Here is a 7,730-nt window from a genome sequence, read left to right on the forward strand (position 1 = left end):
ATTTCCAATTAACTGTAAACCCAGTCCTCTAAAGTAGACCACAAATCCTATTGAAAACAGAATCTGTTGATTTATTTTGCAAAGAAGATATGTGAGGCATCCAACAAAGCTCTATGTCTGTGCAAACTTGGCAATGCTCCTGCTCATGTAAAAAAAAAAAAAATAGGGATTCACTACAGCAATAAAAATGTCACACTAACAGATACAGTACATCCCAGCAATGTTTTCCCACCACCTCGCGGGTGGCAGGTCTTTGCTCCACAGTTAAAGACTGCTCTTCAGAGTGCAAAGAGCAGCAGAGAGAAGAAAGTTGCCTGTGATGTCCAGTTACTGCTGACCACTGTTTCCCACAGAGAGCTCTGCCAGTCAGCTAATCAATAATCCAACAACCAAGGGAAGCCTCTACCGACATTGCTGAGCAATCATCTTCAAAGTATCAAGGTAGGCTCCAGATATTAATGTAAATACTGTATATGACCATGTGGTAGGCATGGTCGTAAGCTCTCTTGATCATTAAACTTTAGGATCTAACATCAGTGGAGAATAAAATGAATGAAAAACACAGTAGTGACAAGAAAACAGCCGGAGAAAATTTGTTAAAGTTTACAGATTTGCCTGCTGAACCTTATTCTGGACTATATCTTACCCCTGTCCTGTTTGTTTTAACACACAGGTAGTTAATTCATATCTGAAGCATTCTTTGGCTTATTAAACTCTGTGAATACAGGAGGTTCCTTTGGATAATCCATATTTCTCATATACTCAAAAATGTATGTTAGGCTAATTGGTGACTTTAAGTTGCCCGTAGAGATAAAGCTGTGCATGGCTATCTGTTGTATTTAGACCAGTGGACTGTCCAGCATATACCACACCTCATGTCCAACAACTGCTGGAAATGACTCATTTCACAATAATGCAATAAAACGATTGAAGGCAGGCTGATATTTTTGCAAATTTTAAAGAAACAACAGGAACACATTTCTATATTTTAAAACATTGACACACAAACAAAGACAAAAGAATTTGATCATCAACCACAGTTGGTAACAACACAAAACTGGTAAAAAGATTTATATGAACAGCATTTTGCACATATTACATATTCCTTACAGCATGGGCATGACAACCCTAACCCTTGTAATAGTATTTATCCCTGTTGATCTTTCTCACATTGTGTCACATCAAACGAAAAACATCAATATGTGTAATTGGGATAGTATGTGCAGAGCACATTACAGTGAAGCGAAAGGAAAAACATACGTATTTTCAACAGATTTCAAAAAACAAGCTGAAAGGTTTGACATCCATATGCATTCAGCCCCCTGTAACTCAATAAACCTAAATGAACTACAATAAAACCAACTGCCTTCGAAGTCACCTATTTTTAAACAGAGTGCACCTGTGTGTAATTTAATTTTGTGAAGGCCTCAGAGATCTGTAAGAGAACATTAGAGAACACAAAGCATCATGAAGGCCAAGGAACAGAGCAGGCAGGTCAGGGGAAAAGTTGGTGAGACGTTTAAAGCAGGACAGCTATTAGCTGCCCCTCACAAACCGTCTTTAACATGGAAGAAATGTGTTCCTGTACAATAAGACTAAATTAAGGTTTCTAGCCTACAAACAAACAATGTGTGGGGGAAATCTAACACCCCGTGACTCCATGCTCATGTTGAAATATGGTGATGGCCGCATCATGCTGTGGGGATTGTGTTTTTCACTGTAACAGGAATGTTTTAGAAGTTATAATTCCTAGGCACCAATAACATCCAGGTTGGTGTTTTCAAAACGTAGTTCCAATCTAACAAAGGAGTCTCATCAGAACGCAAATTCTAATTTACTGAATATGACTGTAGCTATTTGTCATGCTGAAGCATCATCTACCAATATTGCATGCCTTCCCCTGCCTATACAAAAGAGTTAAAGTGCAAATGAAAGTTTAAAGAAGAATGTTGATAGTGTAAAAAGAAACATGTTACTCCACTTGAAAAATAACTTAGATGGTGTCATCGCTTTAGGTAAATGTCTGACCCACAAGCAAAACCTCACTCAGGAGCAAAATAGTTCTTTAGAAAAAAGGTTTATTTTCACAGCACAAACTAAGTTCAGGTCTTTCTCAGGTCAGTCAACCACAGGAGGGCACAAAGGCTTCTTGGTTTCTCTGGGGAGAGAGAGAGAAGTTACTCCAGGAAGGTCTTTTTAGAAACTGTGTAAAAAGCCTTTTGCTTACTGGGTTCCAGGCAGGCAGACAGTTCATGGAGGTTACAGTGGAGGTTGGGTATCCGGGAGTCCAGGGGTCTTAGGGAGCCAAACCAGACATCCAATAAATGAAGGAGATCGAAGGTCAAACAGTAGGTATGAAATCCAGGTTAGAACATGGTTCTGGATAAGTGGATACGCCCACACCTCACAGGTACTAAAAGGAAGCAGGCCCCAACAGATGGTCCTTGGTCTTTGAATGTAACAAAATACAAAACAGAATAAAAGCTCCTCTCATCTGAGGAAACAGGTTCCCTTTTGCTTTTTCATGTAAATTTCCAAACTTTCATTTCAGAAATTCTAAACATTTTCAACCTTGAAAAAGTACTATATCTTTTCTATGACTACCAGCGTATAACCTTCTCTTTATAGTGTTGTGAAGGTGACAAAGGCTTTCCTAGGATTTGGATTTCTTAAAAGCTTAAAAACACAATTCTTTAGTGTTTCCTGAGCAAAAATAAGTGTTCAGAAGATGTTTTCAGAGATCACCTCAAGCTGAGATAATTTATTTTTACACCTCAGCCTCTGTTCACATTTCTTTAGGGGCACATGCTGGTTTCTCTAAAGCGATCAAAGTAAGTAAGTAAAATGTATTTATATAGCACCTTTCACAGACATTGAAATCACAAAGTGCTTCACAAAAACACAAAACAAAATATACATTAGAAATACGTGTAGCAGTCTATTTGAAAACCTGTCTGTATACAAATGTGTTCAACTGCTTTTTAGAAGAGACAGTGGAGTTCACGAAGCGCAGGAAGAATAGAAGAGAGTTCCAGAGCCTCAGAGCCACAGCCTGAAAAGCAAGGTCTTTACTAATGTTAAAGTGAGTCTGTACCACCACAGACTCCGGTGAGATGAGAGAGAGCAAGAAGAAGTAAAACCTGGCGTTTTTGTCCTTAGAGGATATTTAGTAGGCAGTTTTATTATATAAGAACAGAGCTAATACATATATTTAATTGACTCGTTTTGCTTGTTTTTAAAACTACTGAATGTAAAGCTAGCAGATCATAAAGACTGCATCGGGTATATCTAATTTAATGCTTTCTTTCCTTTAGACCAAGTCCAGGCCAGTTAGAGTTTAGCCATAAAGCACGAACTTGCCTGTAGATAATACTCCAGATCTCAGTTAGGACCCTGCCTGTATCTCATTAGCTTTAGAGTTGAGAAAAACAAGCCAGATGAGGTAACTGGATCTCATACCTTATGAATGTTGCCATAAGTGCTGCCGCAACCCATCATTTTAAGGGTTAATGGCTTTTAGTAGTGACAAGAAGAACTCCGTACATGCATGTCAGAGTTAGCCCCCAACCAGACATGGCAGCATGACTTCATCAGGACAGAGAGTGAATGACACAAGGTTGAGAGAAACAAGATGTAGAGGGACAAAAGAGAAATGGAGCAACAAAAGGGGTTCTGTTTGGGAATATGTCCCCCACAATGACTCATTTTCACACACCGACTACACAAACAAATTAGACTCTCTTTTCCTCCCCCAGCTACTCCTATAATTGATTCCTTTTGGACACTGGTTCCACTGGTGTGAAGCATTTTGCACCTCAGAAGATGGAACGGGTTTCATTCTTCTTATTTCTCTCTTGGTTTCTCTTTCATCCTCTGTCTTTCTCTCACAGAAGTCTCTGCAGGAAGTGATGAACAGTGCTTTTTTAAAAGAATAAATGCTTATCTATTATTGAAGAGCAGTCAGCAGGAGCGATCTCTATCTAGTTGGATGCCAAAATAACTATGACACAGCCCTGGAGAGATTTTCAGAGATCCTGAACTAAGCCCTTTCTGGTTCATAGGTTACGGAACTCTCGGTTTAACAGTGAAGAAAAACTTGTGTGCTGAAAAGCTAATAATTAACATGCTCTTTTTGTTGTGCATTAGCATTTCCAATTGCAGTAATAAACCTTTCATGTTTTTTAGATACCCACTCTTGATGGATAGCTGTAAGGAAAATCACTGTAATCACTGAGTTTTTAAATCATTTTTATGTCATTGGCTTCCCTAATAAATCATTCTTCAGACTGCAAGTTTTTCTACTTGCTAGCGTTATAAGAAAGTACATCCTCTGCAGTTGATTTATATAAAATGACATAATATCATGATCAATGTGGAATTTAACTTGAGGGAACAAGACCCACCCTCTGGACAAGTCACCATTTAAATATGTAAGTGGATGTAAATAGACCTGCATGTAGGTGTATCCTTGTTGCACAGTGAAACGAAATCATGTCCAATAATGTGAAGAAGAGGAACTTCACAGAACTTGAGTTGAAGATGCTGCTAAATGAAGTAACAGCGTATAAAACAGAGAATCCGATTCTTATCCGTTAATCTCCTATTTGTCTTTTAAGATTACACAGAATACTTTTATAAATAAATGCAGAAGTGCATTGACAGTTCAGAACCCAATTTAAACAGGAATGTCTTCGGAAACAAAAATGAACGAGTCATCTTTTAAGGCGGGACTTTATTTTTTATCCATTTGCAATATCTTCTAATGAAATACTTCCTAAAGTATCTTAGTGCCAAGTGTTGAAAATACATCAGCAATGACCACAGAGAAATCAACAGAATCAACCTGAATGCATCAATTCTACAGTGAGATTAAACTCAACATATTTAAAAAGAAATGTTTTAAAGCCAGTGTTTGTTAAAGGCAATTCCTGCACCACTTTGCAAATGCTTCAATATTCACGCATGTAATTGCATGCAGGTGGATGTATTAATATTTTCCTCATGTGTCACCAGTTTGAACTATTTTTTTCATATTATAGTTTCACACTTTTCATCCACACTTAGTGTTGGCAATGCACCACTAACTGTACAAATGTCAACTGGAGACAGGCATACTAATTTCATCATCAGGATATCTGACGCAGGAGTTTAGGAAGTTTCTTATCTGAACTTGTATAACATGTCATGTTGGGGTGGTAAAGACTCAAATGAAGAGCAAACTCAAACTGAGGATGACAGCTTTTAATAGACGAAACGAAAAGAACTTACAGAATCAAGCAGACTAGCAGGAGGCAACTTGAACCATGGAGAAATCATGCACGACCGGACAGCCGACCAGACAGCAGTAAAAACGGAAGGAACCAGTGAGGAACAAAGAGATCCGGTAATTATCTATACTGGGGCAGGTGTAGCGAAATGACCAGAAGAGCTAATTGGAGGGACTGAATTGCAGCTGAGGCAAAGAGAAGACAGAGTAATCAGACGAAATGTGGAGCAGCTGAGACAGAAGGGAAGAAAAGACAAATTAATATAAATGGAGCTGAACAAGAAGAAAGTAACCCTTCATGGTATGGCATACCCCAAATGACAAAAATTACTGAATCTGGCAAGACCATACATATGAACATAAGAAGGAAAAGGCTGAAATAAAATGAACTCAAATGAAAACCATAACCTAACACCTCAGAATCTTCACAGTAACAGTCCTAGCGTTGCTGAATTCAGACCCTGAGTGCTGTAAATGATCACACATAGGCAAAGATTTTGACCTTTAATTACTGCGCTCCCTAATTTGATTTCCAGTGGCTCACCTTGTTAGTCACTCTTAAAGATCCTTGATAGTTTTAAAGCAAGGATAATATTTTTTCTGTTTTCCTAGTATAATCAAGTCAGCTGTGCAGTCTGCAAAGCGTAATCAGCCTTGTTGCTCTCCATAAACTCTAATTAATTAAGCGTTGTTTAATCAAATAGTGGACATATCTTTTAGTGCCATTGTAATTTTGTGCACCTAATTTTGTACAAACACAAATCCTCAGTGGAGAAGGCTCAGAAAAAAGCCATGTACACAAGTTAGGGAAACTAGGAAAAACAACAGAGCTTTAAATTTAAGTTCAAAGTCCCAGCAGGAAAAGCACCTTGCTTAAAAAGGGTTTTTATGGTTGTCCTGCCTTTTTGAAGTTTAAAATAAATCAGTAACATGTAACTTAAATGACTCTTGACCTCAACATGCCACAGCAGCACTATTAAAACACCAGTCGGCTCATTTACAACAAGACTCACAGAAGATAGTGTATCTTTGTCAAAATTGAAGACAATGCTGACGAAATTCAGCTGACCAAATGTTTTCCAATATTTTTGACCACATGTTACTGTGCTAAGACCTGCACTGACACAAAATGAGCCTCTTCTTTCAGCGATTTGCTTAATCCTTATTAATTTAGATAAATGGGGTCAAAGGCAACTTTGCTGCTCATCTTAATCTGAATTAATGTTCTCCCTATCCAAAATAATATACTATTCCTCAGTTTCGGGTTTTAACAAATAAACTACTTTGTTAATTAAAAGTTTTTATTGATATGCATATCTAAAATTAAAATGTTAATGTCAGACAAAGCAAAGCCTATTTATAAGCATGATTTCCTTGACAAAATTGAAAGAACAAGATAACAACAACAGTGCAAATGTAATAGCTTATTTTTATTTTTATGTGTCAGAGGTCAAAATATCACCTGTGCCTATTTACATGCATTTCCTTTTTTTTCTCTTTGAGTACCATCTACCCCACTCCTTTCAACCTCCTGCTTTACCTTCCTTTCCCTCCGCCATGCTTTCTGCATCCCATTGCTTATTTTCTGCCCTGAAGCCTCTGAGGGACTATATTTAGCTGGTAATTCTTCTGGAGGGATCAGTGGTTGTGTTGCTTTCAGAGGATGCCCTCAGTGTTTGCAGGAAGCAGTTCAGTCTAATCTCATTTTCTATGGTGTGAATCACCTATTTTTAAAGTTTGCACACGAAGAAAGCAAAGTCGTACAACAATACAAAGTGCAAGATGCACTGAATACATTGTGAAATTAATCACAAACAAATCTATCCTTTTTAAAAGATGGCCTTTTCTGATATAAGAACACTGCTCCAAATCAGCCCCAGACAGAGTTATTGGGAATAAATTGATGTTTTCTTCATGTTTTTGTTAGTTTTTGTATCATCTGACTGTACTCTGCAACTTCATCACAAAACTGCAATTATTTTTAAAGTTGGATCAAGCAAAGACCAACAGCTGAGACAATGCAAACATGACAAATGTTCGGCAGTGATAAAGAAATCATGTCTCTACTCAGATATTTACATTGAAGTACATTATTCTTGGCAAAGCCGGCAAGGCTTCTGCAATGTGCCTCTTTGCTCACTATCATCCAATCTTAGGCAAGGCAACTCTATCACCTTATTTTACATCCTCCGCTCCCGTATTCGTCCGTTCCGTTGCAGACCGCCTCTCTTAGTCCGTGAAAAGCAATGCCCACTACACCCGCGGTAACTCCATCGAGTTCTGCTCCAAGTTCCTTGCAGCCCGAAGAGAGCATGTGCAAAAAGGAAGAGTTACTAAATTTAAGCCTTTCAGAACAAAATATAAATATATTGACCTATATATATAATAAGACATTGTGTTTTTTCCAGGTACCACCAAAATATAGACCATATAAAAGCAAATACAGTAAAGTTTAGCCGTTGTT

At 37.9% G+C, this 7,730-nt stretch overlaps 1 long non-coding RNA gene across 1 annotated transcript; it reads right to left on the reverse strand.

Annotated features, from left to right (window-relative positions):
• Positions 1-948: 948 nt before the first annotated feature.
• LOC124874431 lies at positions 949-5,372 on the reverse strand. Its single transcript, XR_007039805.1, has 3 exons — positions 5,269-5,372; positions 2,228-2,449; positions 949-2,158 (listed from the first exon to the last, which is right to left on the reverse strand). It is a non-coding gene; the product is annotated as an uncharacterized LOC124874431 (long non-coding RNA).
• Positions 5,373-7,730: the final 2,358 nt, after the last annotated feature.

The sequence above is a fragment of the Girardinichthys multiradiatus genome, chromosome 9 (assembly GCF_021462225.1).
Source record: "Girardinichthys multiradiatus isolate DD_20200921_A chromosome 9, DD_fGirMul_XY1, whole genome shotgun sequence".
Classification (NCBI taxonomy): Eukaryota; Metazoa; Chordata; class Actinopteri; order Cyprinodontiformes; family Goodeidae; genus Girardinichthys; species Girardinichthys multiradiatus.